This window comes from Thunnus albacares, chromosome 17, assembly GCF_914725855.1.
Source record: "Thunnus albacares chromosome 17, fThuAlb1.1, whole genome shotgun sequence".
Taxonomy (NCBI): domain Eukaryota; kingdom Metazoa; phylum Chordata; class Actinopteri; order Scombriformes; family Scombridae; genus Thunnus; species Thunnus albacares.
In genome coordinates, this window is record NC_058122.1 from 23647469 (window position 1) to 23662050 (window position 14582).

At 40.1% G+C, this 14582-nt stretch overlaps 1 long non-coding RNA gene across 1 annotated transcript; it reads left to right on the plus strand.

Annotated features, from left to right (window-relative positions):
- Positions 1–7409: 7409 nt before the first annotated feature.
- Positions 7410–9093, plus strand: LOC122967566. Its single transcript, XR_006398637.1, has 3 exons — positions 7410–7975; positions 8100–8439; positions 9054–9093. It is a non-coding gene; the product is annotated as an uncharacterized LOC122967566 (long non-coding RNA).
- The last annotated feature ends 5489 nt before the right edge of the window (positions 9094–14582 follow it).

Sequence of the window (14582 nt, forward strand, 5' to 3'; positions counted from 1 at the left end):
GAGCGTCTGAGGGAGGAAATACATTGTTTTACTGTCATACTTCGCTGCCTCCGTCGTAATGATTTTGCATGCAGTTTTGTTTACTGTAGAGCACTTTGAATATTGTTTTTCATATAAAGTTTATTATCAGTTTCTTTATATAAATTACCCTCTGTGTACCTTGTCCAGAGATGCAGGCATCCAATTCATTTTCATTAAATCACCAGAAAACAGAAACCGCCCACACACCATGCCACTCCTGAGTGATATAGCTGGTTGTTTGTTATTTAATTGTTAATTGTTGTTATCATTTAATTGTTAATTTTCTCTTAATCATGATCCTGAAATGAAAAAAATGAAGTATGAGCTTTGAGGTCAGGCATTCTTGGTGCAGTTAGTTATCTGCAATCAAAAGTAAATGAGTGACTGAGTGAATGCTAATATGTAAAACGCAAAGTTCACAGAAAGCAGTCAGGGTGAGTAATTGGCCCAGCGCAGCAGAGATATTTGTATTTCCCCCGCTGTGAAATAACCGCACCCGTGGTGCAGCCGAGAGAGAGAATGGGTGAGAAACAGAGAAAGACAAACTTGCAAAGCCTTACAAGTCAAGATAATTCTCAAGTGCAGTTGGGGGGAAATTGGCAGATTGAAGAAGAATAACTGAGAGAGGCAAAAATCCTTTGCATTTTAATGAAAACTTTGGATTGAACGTGAATAAAAGAAGGAATACAGCCATACATAAACAAAAAAGCAAGCAAAACAGCATCAGCTTTGGGGTTTTGATGGAATTTTTAACCAGGCGGGATGTGTGCGAATGTTATACACTTGTGACGAGGAGCGGTGACACACAAACTCATCTCGCTCAGGTGTGAGGAGAATGCCTGATGACTTCAGCTTAGAGCCATCAGCTAACCTGAGCGATCAGTGGAGGGACTTCAGTGGAGGAGAGCAATCGGCCGTTTGAAGAATTCATGAGGTCCTGAACGAAACGTCTCATAAGCGGCGACTACTTCATAGAGTCAGCTGGACAGAGATATTTTACAACTAATGAAGGGTAATAGCCAAAGTGATGAACCAACATCCTCACAGTGACCTTTCAGGTACGTACAGGCTTGTTTATGAGGCTGTGTGTGTGTGTGTGTGTGTGTGTGTGTGTGTGTGCGTGGGAACAGCTCGCCCGACAAAAGCGGATAGAGCAAAGCTTCTTGAAGGACGAGTGACCTCATACATCATGCTGGCATTCCTCTGCACACTGGTGAAATGAGGGATTTTCTATCCCACTCCCTTTTCTCCTCACATTCGAGATGCTACACACACACACACACACACACACACACACACACACACGTATTCTATACTTGTGAGGACCCTCGTTCACATAATGTGTTCCTTCGCCCCTGATATAACAACGTCTGACCCCAACTTTTACCCTAAGTTTAAACATTACACTAAAACCAAATCTTAAAGTTGCATTAAGGTAATTTTTAAATAAACAGTTGGTCAAATGACTATGTATAATGTGAATTTCCACCTGATCCTGAAGTTCCCTTCAGCTCTACAGAGCTTTATAGCATCTTTCAGCTCATTGTTTTGATTTTATGGCCTGCATAAAATCTCACCACTCAGTGTTTTCACTGCAGCAGGGAGCCATTTTCAGCAAAAAAGCTCAGAAAAAACCCACTGAACACTAGCTACCGAGCACAAAAAGGTCTGACATACAAAATTAGCAACTAGCTGGAGGACATAGCAGAGAATTTAGAAGTCAGATATTTCCCTCTGGAGTTGATGGAGACTAAAAAAAGAGCTAAAAAGAGAGTGAATATTGGACTTACATTCATTAGGTAGCCAGGTGGAAGCTAAATTTGAACGGTGAATGCTAAATTTCTTGCTAACTTCTTCACCATATCAACTTTATGAGGTTATAATGTGTCCGTTTTGATTTTACAGCTTGTTCTGCTGCCCCCCAGAGTGCTAAACAAAAAAGAAATTCATACTTTTTTACTGACAGCAAAACGAAAAAATGTGTTATCTGTTAAAATATATAAAATATCCATCATTTTTGAGAATTTATGTATCAAAATCTTTTTATTCTCTTGACCAGTAAAATTCTACAAAATGTCGAATGATGATTCAGCCTTCATTCTGGGCTGTATACATACATCTTGTCCAATCAACTGTGAAACTGGACTTATTGTCATTGGTTTTAGGGGTCATAGTTACTAGCAGAGCTCCATCATGGGTCAGAGGTGTGTATGTGGATGTCGTTTGGCAGAAACTCACATATTCTGTCACATCAGGAAAGCTAAAGATACTTTAACTGCCAGTTCAATAACCCTAAAACACCTTTTTGAACAAGCGAGGCCTTGCCAAAATGTATTAACTTTCCAAAAATGTCAAACCGGATCTCACAAAGACAGAAGTACAAAGACACACACTCATTTCATTTATTGTTTATTTTTGCAGGGACGGTGCACAATTAAAAGTAATTGCACCGGAGTTAGCTAGCAGCTAATTTACATCTGTTGTCCCTGGGCAGGTAGACAAAAAAAAACAACAGAACAGCAGATACACTACATAAAACACACACACATTCACACACATGCATTCACACAGACACACCTACATCCCTAAACCTCAGAAGGTCAAGCTACTGTAGGGTTTTTCCTGTTTCCATGACACTACCAACCTGAAGTCTGCACTCAACCTGACTATCAATCAGCAGACAAACCATACACAGGCCCAGGCTACTGTATCGGTAAGTGGATACACACACACACACACACACTTGCACACACATTCACAGATGAATCAGTTTCCTCTCTCTCTCTCTCCGTTGAAGCTCTGTGTAATATTAGCGTGCAGTGCGGCTATCTGTCAGTAATCTGGAGATGTAGCAGGAAGCTCAGCAGTACCTCATCTGAGCAAAAAACTTGCTGATTAGCACCGGGATTATCCTATTAACAGAAATGATTTCACAAGCTTCAGCATACAAATGAGTCACTTACAAAAGTTTCATCTGATACTACTACAAAACTTATTAAATCATTTAATTGTGAGATTAAAGTGGGCTAATTTGACAAACCAGCACTAATCACAAATGACAATAGGACAGCCTCAAGGCCTGAGCGCCGATTGCAGACTCTCGTTTATTTATATAGCTCTAATAGGACCGACAGACGGGATCGCATAGTGTCAGTAAGGAAATGAGATAAACCAAACAGCTGAAACTGCAATAAGGAAGGAGAGGACACGATGTATAATGTGATGTATTCGCGAAAGGAGGATAGATATAGAAGGGGGAAAAGGGGAGAGGGGAAAAGTGTGTGCATGTGTGTTTTGGTAGGCCACATCAGGTCAGAACTAAGCACCGAGACAATCAGAATAAAGGCGCAATTGCTGCCTGGTGAAGCAGACACACATGCTCAAAACAACGTGAGACCTAGAGATGATAACGCTGGAAGTAGCGGACTGTGATTAATCAGTGACAGCTAACCACTAATTACAACCCCCAATCAATTACCTCAACGCTCATTATCTAGTCAACACACCACCTGGAGAGCACTAATGCGCTTTACTTGCTGTGGGCAGAATCAGCATATACACTTGTATTTTGAAAGCACTGACACTGAATGGGAAGTGTGAGAGCTTTGCTTTAGAAGGAAATGTGACCAGTGTGAAGTTTATGTGTGTCAGTCTTTGTGTTTGGTAAAAATTCATGCATGAGCGATGTAGTACAGTAAGTGAATAATCCCTTATATGTATTGTTGTATTGTGTCTTCATAAAGGAATTCAATATGCAAACGTGTGTGTGTGTGTGTGTGTGTGTGTGTGTGTGTGTGTGTGTGTGTGCAGTAAGGGGTAAAGTCTCCGCTGTGGCCAGAAGCCTCCAGCCTTCGCTTTACATTTATAGCGAGACTAAAGATTAAAGCTCTTCTCCCAGCAGCTCTCTAACAGAGCACAACCCAATTACACCTCGCTGGACCTGCACCACGAACCGAAGGAGAAAAAAAAAAGACAGAGAGAAAAGAAAGAGAAAGAGGAGTGAATGAAGATGAGGGAGGCTGGAGGGAGGGATGACTGCTCTTGCAGAAAAAAAGGTAGCAGACTACGGATGGGGGGAAAGGACGCAGAAGGAGAGATTGGCTTGAAGGAGGAGTGAGAGAAGAAGAGAGTCGGAGGGATGAGTGCGGTGCAAAGGAAGGTGTTAAAGAACAGAAAGCAAAAGGAGGGGGGGGGGGGGGGGGGGATTGGATTGAGAATATCAGAGGCGAGAGGAAAGCAATGTCAGACATCTCCTCAGGGGATCAAACACTGCGTTCAGTAAAAAGGCGCAACTCCAAATGGCAGAAAGACTTAACTGTTTGAAAGTTAAGGACCTCAAAAAATATGACGCATGCAGCATGACGTCAGGGAGCAGGGTCGTGTTTCCCAACCGGACTGGTCTGTGACACTTTGAAACAGACCATAGACCGTTTATATGAGATATTTAACATTTCAATCTGAAGTAAAGCTTCAACTAACAGTTACTTTCATTATTGATTAATCTGCAGATGATGCTCTCAGTGAATCTATTAATTGTTTGATCAATAAAATGGCACAAAGCGCTGAAAAATGCTCTGTAGAATATTAAAAATAGAAAGTTGAGAAACACAATTGAGAAGTTGGAACTAGACTAAACTTTTTTTTTTTATCAAAAAACGATTAATTGATTATCACAATAGGTGCAGTTTAATTTTCTGTTAATCAAATGAAATATGATGAAAGATGAAATGAAAATGAAAGATGATTGGTCGATCAATCTAATCTGAAGAGAAAATCCAACCGAATATGCACTACGTTCCATTTGTACACTAATTCTGTTGCTTAATTGTGTATTTTTTCTAATTTACGCAGATATCTGGTCAACTATAGACCACAAATGATTTCCAACAATGTGCTGCCAGAGGATGAGATTTACATGAAGGTATCAAGTTAAAGTTTCTTAAGAATGGAAAAACAAAAACTCCTTGTGGCGTCATGTAGACACTTGTTTTTGAGAGGCCACAGTTTCACAAAGCATGTGTTAATGTTCACACTAAAGTTGTTACCAGTAATTATCTGCTTTGGCATCTGTGTTTGTGATCAAACAGACCCCCTGTTAGTAGCTAGCTGGAGCTATAACTGAATGACACTTATTAACACTATTTTGCATTTGACAGCAATATTGAACAAGAAAATGTTATTATTTATATTTGCATAGTGCTTGCTAATGGGGTAATTGTTGGGTCTCTGTAAATCAAAGAGTATGGTCTAGACCTGCTCTATGTGAAAGGTGCCCTGAGATGACTTTTGTTGTGATTTGGCACTATATAAATAAAAATTGATTGATTGATTGAGGGACGAGTATAAAGCATGAACTTAAGCCACATACCACAGCATTTATAGCCTAAGCTAGTTTGCAATGGATGTTGCTAGAAGGGCTTTTGAAAAACATAAAGCAGTGCATTTGAAACTGCACAGTGAAAAGGCTCTAAACTCAGGGCTAATGTTAGCTAGTTAGCTAGCCGCATCGTTGATTATTTAATGTTACGTAAAGAAAACTCATAAACATGTAGCTGCTGTTTCTACTGACACTAATTAGCTCTTGAATTGACTGTTTTGTAGGATTCTGTAAATTTGTTTCAACAACAATAGTTTAGCTCCTAATTATAGCAGGGCTAATGTTAGCTAGTTAGCTAGCCGGCACTGTTGATTATTTAATGTTAAGTAAAGAAAACTCATAAACATGTTGCTGCTGTTGTCATGTAGCTCTTGACTTGACTGTTTTGTAGGATGCTGTACATTTGTTTCGACAAAAACAATAATTTAGCTGCTAATAATAGCAAAGGACAACAAGCTAACACTGATGTTACTGACTTGTAGTTTATGGTTAAAACCTCAGATGCTAAAGTCGTTTTAAAAAGGGGAATTCTGAAGCTCCAAGTAATTTATAAATTTATTCAAGTCATACTGGTTTTTGGTGTGAGCTGAGTTTGGTTATTCATACCTCATATTGCGGTTAACATGACCACAATTTGCAACGTTTCTACACGACTTCCACAGTGTGTAGTAGGTTCAGTTAAATATGAATGAAAACACACAGAAAAGTGACTTTTATTTATATACTATATTGTTATGGCTAACTAAAAACACTTAGCATGAAAATAGAATTTAACAATCATCTCTGGTTGTTTTCTCTGCTTGTCAGAAAGCACTCAGGAAAATGAAGAGAATCACTAATTAAAGTAGAAATTTAAATGATTTAAAAAAAAAAAATGTAATCACAAAAACATTTTTGTTCCTTCCAGTTGGATAAGTTTTCCTGTCAGTGACCTTATCTAACCGCGTCTTGTGGGCGGATGTAGCAGCATTATCCTGCAGCATGTTGCTGGCTGACTAGACAAGTAGAATTTTACAAAGAAATGCTGCCTTGTGGAGTTCATTGCCCCCTTCCCTACGAAACCCAACACACATCTATCAGTATATCCTGAGCATCAAATGACTGAAAACTCCTCTTCATTTCACGCTTTTCCTAAGAGTCTCCCAAAACGTTCAGAGTAATTATACAGTTGGTGTTTGTACCTATCAAAGAGTTTGAAGCAACAAACAAGCAGAGGAGACGGAGAGATGAAACAGGGGAGAGATTATACAAGTCTGCAGTCTCTCTCAGCTGTACTTCCTTCTGGTACCAGACGCTCTTTACACAGGGCAAGCTGAGTTTATCAGGTCTGCAGAAGGTGACTGATGATGTGGGTTTTTTGGGAGCCAATATCAATTCATCCAAGAAGTTGCAAGCTTTGCTTCCTTGTGAATTCTGTTCTTGGCAGAATGTAGCATCATCTGGACAAACAGTCAGACTTCAGGACACCAAGGACGTCTTAACGCTTGGTCCAGATTCTTGAGTCTTGACCTAGGTTAGTTTTCTTTAGTGGTTTGACAGGTGCAGTCAGGTTCGTTTTGATACACGAGAATCAGTCAAGCTATCAGTGCCAGCACGTCACTTTCCGTTAAGTTTTTGCCATTTGTGTTTTGATATTTTCTTCACTCCAAATCTCAAGTCGACACCTTCATTTTCAGACCACCTGACAGGATTCATATTGTACTTTATATGATGACAGACAATGTAAATGTGTCATATACAGTGTTGGGCTGTAACATGTTACAGTAATATGATTACTTTTTCAGTAACAAGCATTGCAAGGAATTACAATTAAAGTTACATTAGATTAACAGTCTGCTACTTTGACAATTTGGATGGAGATGGAGGGTTAGTATCAGTTTACTATAGTGTCTCTGATTATTTGATGTTTTATGTATGACTGTGAAAAGTGTCATATGTGTAACTATGTTTAATCTGTGTGTCTTAAACTGAACTGCTTAAGTACGCAAATTAAATTTCAGCATAAGCTCACAACAAAGATGTATCGTATTGTATCATATCGTATCGTATCCAGTGGCTAGACTGGTTGGATACGTGTTAACTTGGAGCGGGGGCTGGAGGTTGGCCTCTGCCAAAAGGGGAGAAATTCATTGTAGAGACAACACTTCTGGAGCGCTACATGCAGACAATGTTTAGATACAGTAGCTGTTGATGGTAAATCAACATGCAGTAGGCTTTCTACACATGTGTAGAAATAGAAAACGACAAATGCAAAGTATGTGTTGAGGCTCTGGAGTTGTTTAAAGACACCTTTGATGGAGCAGGGCTGAGTAACAAAAGTAATGTAATTCAATTACTTCTTCAACTGGTCATTTATAATCAGTAATTGATTACAGTTTTCAAGTAACTTGCCCATCACTGGTCATACAGACCCATCAGGTAGCTCAGCTACACACTTACAGAGTGGTGGGCTTTCACGTCTGGTGGGGACTCCTTGGGATTACACCAGAGCTCACTCAAAGCAAACCTAAACCTCCGTTTTATCGTGGACCCAAGAGTCGTTCTCTGGAGTTTCACACTCACCAAATGAACTCTCAGGTAAAAAAGCCTCAAGTCTGGAAAACCTCTCTGGTCAGACCAGCTGTGAAAGCGGCCCAGAACTCTCCACTGTATCCCAGAATAATTTCAATTTAACATTTTAACATTTCTGTAACTCCAACAGACATCCAGTGGAGTATTGATCATTTAGGAGCAGCAGGATGACAGGACATACTGTAAGAGTGTAGTACACACTCCAGTATACGAGCATGGATGAAGATCTCCTCCCCTCCCTCCATCCCAGTGGCAGGCGAGGCAAAAGGCTAAATAAATAAGGCATGGCTGTGGGGGTCGCCGAGCTGTGACCTTTCGGCCCATTTGCTTTGGGAGTTCAGTAGTGCAGCCTCAGCTAGCTGCTCTTCGAAACTCGGGAGGGCGAATTTTAATCAGCGCCGTGCCGATGGCTGAGGCAGTGCATCATGCTTAACGAGGCTAAGAGAGGGCTTTCATTTACCCATGCACAGGTAACAAATGGACCACAGTGCTCATACGACAACCCTGTTTCCCCTTTTCCTGTCCTTCACTGAATCTCTCCTCTTTCTCTCTCTCTGCTAGTCCAGACCTCACCCTGCCTCACCGAGTATCTCATTTAAAGGTTTATACTCTTGAACACTGTTATTTTCTTTTGTTGTAGCAAAAGCAATTTCAACTTCTGCCACTGCAAACATTTTTATGTGAACAAAGTCTATGTAGGCTGGCTATATATTTGTTTTACATTGCTTTTCCAGTTTATTAGGTACACCATTACAGTCCAATCTAATCTGATACAGTCCCTCAGTTCATCCTAACACTAATGTAAAGATTTTGTTGACACTGTGTCAAAGAGGAGTTCAACTCTGGTTATTTTTTAGGTCATACATGTTGTATTGGATTGCATTATACTGAAAGCTTTTTCTTAATATTTAAACCTAATAGATCTGTAGATCTTCCGCAATCCAAAGACATAAAAGTTAGATTGCTTTAAAGCTGCTGTAAACAATATTCTTATATTAACAGTGGATCAAATGGTGACAAGCTCACAGAGAATTATCACCTGACTCTCCAATTCTTTCATTTAATTGTTTTGATTTTACTGCAGGCTGTTGTTTTCGGGAGAAAAAGCTACCTGAGCAGCACCAAACAACAGACAAAGTTAGCGACTAGCTGGTGGAGACCAAACCAGAGCTAAAAGGACAGTGACTATGGGACATACGTTCATCAGAAACACAACTGAATGCTAATGTTGTGCCATGTCTGCTGGATGTGCAAATAAGCCATAATAGTGTCTGCCATATAACAACTTTATAAGGTGATAATATGTCAGTGTTGTGTTCACAGCTTGTTTCCCATCTGTCGCAGGACTCTTTGTTCTTCTTGTCACTGAAAATAGATCTTTATGACTCTGGCTGTATGTTTGGGATCGTTGTCATGCTGCAGAATAAATTTGGGACCGATCAGACGCCTCCTCGATGGTATTGCATTACGGATAAGAATCTAAACATCTACAGTGCCTAAAACATTTGCACAATACTGTAGTTTTAAACAGATTGTAGTTAAACCTCTTACCAGCTGTGATTGTGAGGAGCGAACGAGCTGTGAATTCTTTCTTTGTTGCTTTCTTTAGATGGTTTCAGTGATCAGCGACGCCAACACCATGTTTTTTTTTAATGTTAGTCATTACTTTAGCTTTTTTCATTTATTGTTCGTTTGACTTCTAACTGTAAATTTCTCACATGCTCTCGCACAGCGTTTTATGCTGCAATAGGCTCGAGCCCCCTGTGACCCTGAGCGGAGCAGAATAGGCAGTGTTTTTTTTTTTTTTCTCCATTTATTTTTAATTGAGCTCATCGTTCGTAATATCTTCAGTCCATTTGAACAGGATTAATACTCCAAAGGGAGGTGTGTAGTAAAATGTTCGCCGTGCTAATTTTAGATGGAATCTTAGCCCCGTTGCTGAAGTACAAGAGATGGTTTTGTAATAGAAGAGGGGTATTTCCTAAGAAAATCATGTGACCCTAATTACCTGCAGGATTTTTAGCTATCTCAGCTCTTACTGTAAAATGCAAGGTGTTGGTCTATAATGATCATTAGTCATAAATGAACAAACAATAATCAGGTTTTGACAAAAATTGGGATAATTATCATGTTACTTATTGACTTATTGTTACTCATGGGAGCCATGTTTCTTGTGGCCTTTTTACACCATCCCACTTTATTTCCTACCCTTTCCTGCTACTTCCTCTCTCTCTCTCTCTCTCTCTCTCTCTCTCTCGTTCTCCCTATTGCGATGAGTGTTGTACTGATGAGTTCAACTCCATCACTGCTTAGCTCCACAGGTCTCATTACAGTCAGGCCAGTAGGGAACATTCTAATAAACGGATGAAGATGACACTCTTACAGCCTGTGCATATACACGCAGACACACAACCTTGAGAAAGATTACACCAGGGACGGGTACAAAATAAAAACCTTTCACTTGATTATTTCAGGCAAAATAAATCACAGCCCTCAGACACACACTCCAACCTCAGAGCAAGAAAAATAGTGATACAATAACATCCGCTGCGAGCTCACAAGCAAACATGCGCCTATAGATAAAAGCGCTCCTTGTTGAGGGGGGGGGGGGGGGGGGGGAGAAAAAAAAAAAAGACACACTCACAAACATTCACATTCAAGCACACACTCAAATAATGAAACGCATACACCCGTGCACCTCCCTCTGTTGCACTGTGCACAATAAGTCTTGCTTCATTAAAGCCAAATCTCATCCACTATCAGTTTACAACCACAGAAGTCGTTTGAACCGCCGGGGAAATACAATTCCATTCCGTTTCGGGGTTATCTTAATATATGAGCTTGTCTCCGCCACATTGGTCTGCGGTTATGAGCCGGGCAAACACCCACAGCACCGCAATATTGCACCGGCACATTCACAGGACGGATTGGTGCACACAAAGCAATTAGCAGCTCATATATATATGCGTAATTGCGTGTGTGTGTGTGTGTGAGAGAGAGAGAGAGACTCAACTCCCATGTCTGGTTCTTTTTCCTCCTCTAATTTCTACATCCGACGCTATTAGCAAAAAGTTCATCGTGGATTGCAGTTTGTTTGTTTGTGTATGACACCTAATCACCAAAACAACCCCCATCAGAGCGGAGGATTCTCCTAAAATGGTATCTCCAAACATTCCCGAGCAGGTACACAGCATCACGGCTAAACCTCCGCCGCCGCTGCTGCCACTGCAGCATCTTCAGAGTAAATAGTTTTATGAGATTTAACTTGCTCGGACACAGTGAAGAAGGAGAAACAAGACAAATGGGGTACAAAGAAGACAAATCTCTCAACGCTGTCAATGTCTGAAGTGCTCCGGCCATCCATCCTCCATTGCTCCTTCATTCACTATCTGTCTGGCCCTATCCCACCTGTATGACACCCGATCACTCTTTATCCCTCTATCCATCCATTACCCCTGTCACTTCATCCTTACATTTCTCTACCCCAAGGCCTGAGCTCCCCTCGCCTGTCACAGGATACCTTTTGAGTGGATTACTTGAGGTATCATGAGGGATAAATAGTCAAATATCTCCTCAGAAAGGTTATAATATGCTGTCGTTAATGCTGCTTTAGGCAGTCCTGTTTTAGTTGCTCCACATGATGATTGCGTACTACTTTTTTAATGAATCACAGTTTATAAAGGTTTAATAAGCAGTAACTGTTGGCTTTATTAACGTTTATTAATACTTCTTAGGTTGATGGATCATAAGGAAGTGATCCCAAACTATCCATAAGAGGGGTCTTCCTGATCAATTTAAGAGCTAGCTAAGAAAAAAAAAAAAAAAGCAAATTAACATCTCATTTATGCATCACATCTCATCTCAGGGACAACAGATGAAAATGAGTCCTCTAGGTCATACATACTCAATAGGCAGACTGTGGTCTCGATCCGGACTGTTTAACAATTTAAACCAGACTGACAACAAAATTTAACCACCGCTTTTGATTGGCTACCACGTCACCTGCTAGTAGCCACAGTTAGCGAGGTTGTTGTAGTATGTAGGAGCTCCAGTTGATGAAGTGAATTGGCTTTTTCAAAACCAGGAGATGTATTTAGGGATGACTGGACTGAGAAACACGTGTTCACTTTGCCAGAGGGACATATGAGACCATTGTGCTTGATTTGCAATGAAACAGCTGCCATAATGAAGAGTGGGAACACAAAACACCTTTGATGATGAAACTTAATGTGATTTTTACAGTAATTAACTGGCAGCAAGGGACAAGTAACTTACTGTAATTTATTTACAGTAAGTTACTTGTCACTTGCTGCCAGTTAATTACTGTGAATATAAACACAGTAAACTTACTGTAAAATAAATTACAATAAGTTTATTGTGTTTATATTTACAGTAGCAATATTGTGACTGTAAAATGAAATACAGTAATTTAATGGTACTGTACTTAAAGTCACAGTAAGGAAATTTTAAAATCAATCAGTAATATAATGATACTGTATCTAGAGTTACAGTAGCTGTACACAACTGTAAAATAAAGTACAGTAATTGCATGTTACTGTGTATTGGATTACAGCACCAGACATTTTGCAGTAAATTAGATCACGGTTATTCATGTAATGCTGTAAACTTTCAAACCACACTTTTAAATTTCAATAAATGAGTCCAGAACAAACTCTTTAAATGACAATTTTTTTTATTGTTAACTGTTGAACAGGAACAAACATATTTCCTTATTTTAATTGAGCGCAGGGATCGTGCGCACCATGTTTACAGAAATCTAATGGCCTTCTTCCATATGGCAGAAATACCCACGATGAATAGCGAACTGCTGCAATTATATCTGTGATGCAGTGCAAATGGTTTTCCCTCAGACAGGACAGCAGAACATAATAAGTTGTTTACCTTAATGACATATTAGATGTGCACTGGTTCGCACATCTGCACTAAAACAGCCTGTTGCCTGCTGCTCTTCGTCTACCAGCTCACTGTGGCTGTTTCCTCTTTCACTAATCCTCCTCTGCAATATATCAAACTGATCTGCTGACCAAACAACACAAAACATTTCACTGTGTAGACTAATATTTACTGACAAATAGTGCAGTGTCAGTTTTGCATTTCCTGTACATGCTTCATAATAAAAGCCACACAGCGGTTCACCAGTGAGAGGCTTTTCATTTGAAGTAGCAACAGCTGGAAATGTTTGGACTGCACGGGCATCAACTTAAGACTGTAAATAAGAATCTTTCCAGTGTTTCCAGTTCTTATAATTTCTGTCTACAACGTCTCCTCTAGCCAGAAAAGAAGCAGGGACCACGTGTAACTTTCTGTCCTCTAAAAATCATTCTGTAATAAAGTTTTCAAATATATACTGTCTATTACAAACATTAGCAAATGTTACAAAAGACGACATTAAAAATACAATATGTAAAAAGCTTGTTTAAACCTGTAGCTGCAGTTAAACACATCACCGTGACATCACTACTTAACCCCATAACAAGTAAAAAAACAACCTGAATCATTGAACTTGACAATATACAAGACCCAAAACAATCTTGGCTAATCTCAACATCGTTATTCAACTGTGGGAGATGTCAAGTCACCAGGTAAGCAGGCGTCCTTGGAGTCTTTAAAATGGTGTTTGTGCATGCGAAAGGTTGCCCTCAATGATGTCTTATCACTGATCTGAGCAATAATAAATTATTAACCATTCATAAGGTTCATTACAACTTATACATCTTTAATTTTTAAGTATGCCTCATCAGAAAGACATGTTTTAAATTCATGGACTTTGGTAGAAAACTGCTAAAATATACCAAGAGATCTAACTAAGATAAACTAACAAAATATCTGACATTAAGGTCACAGTGTTGGTGAGGTTGTCTTTGGGGTAGCCTTCATCTCGTGAGCTTCCTGAGGACATAAAAAAGGAAGTCAAATGTTCAAGTGGAGATACTGCCGTTATAATATTAATGGAGATGCTTGAGTTGGTGTCAAGTGGGGGAAATTCAAGATTCAAGAAGTTTATTATCATGTGCACAGTAAACATGGGCGGCTGCTGTGCTAGTTCACCCTGCACGAAAAGAATCAAATTAAATTTTTAAATTTTTAAAAATTAAAATCAAAAAGTAAATAAAATATCAAAAAATAGTCAAGATTACATTTCAAACCCCTGACTTCAATACCCCACTGACCCCCACTGAACACTCTCCACTTCCCACTGTCCCCACTCCTGTCCTCTCTCCTCCTTCTCCCTCCTCCTCCTCCTCCTCCTGCCGGGCAGCGTACACCAGCAGGCATCAATCTCAGGCCTTGCTCTTCCTCCTCTTTAGTGATGGCGGGGCTGACACAGACGCAGAGCTTGTGACAAGCTTTCACAGCATTGACCTGCCACGCCTCGCTCTCCTTTCTCCCATAAAAGGAGGAGTGAATGATGGGGAGGCGAGGCAGAGGCATGCGAGGAAGAGCGAGGAGGAGGGAGGGAGTGACAGACTCATACGGCATGCATAACAACTGAGTACGCCTCTCCACATGCATCGCTCCATCTATCTCCCCCTGACTGTCTCATCTAAGGCCAATGGAGACACACACAAACACAAACACACACGCACATCTT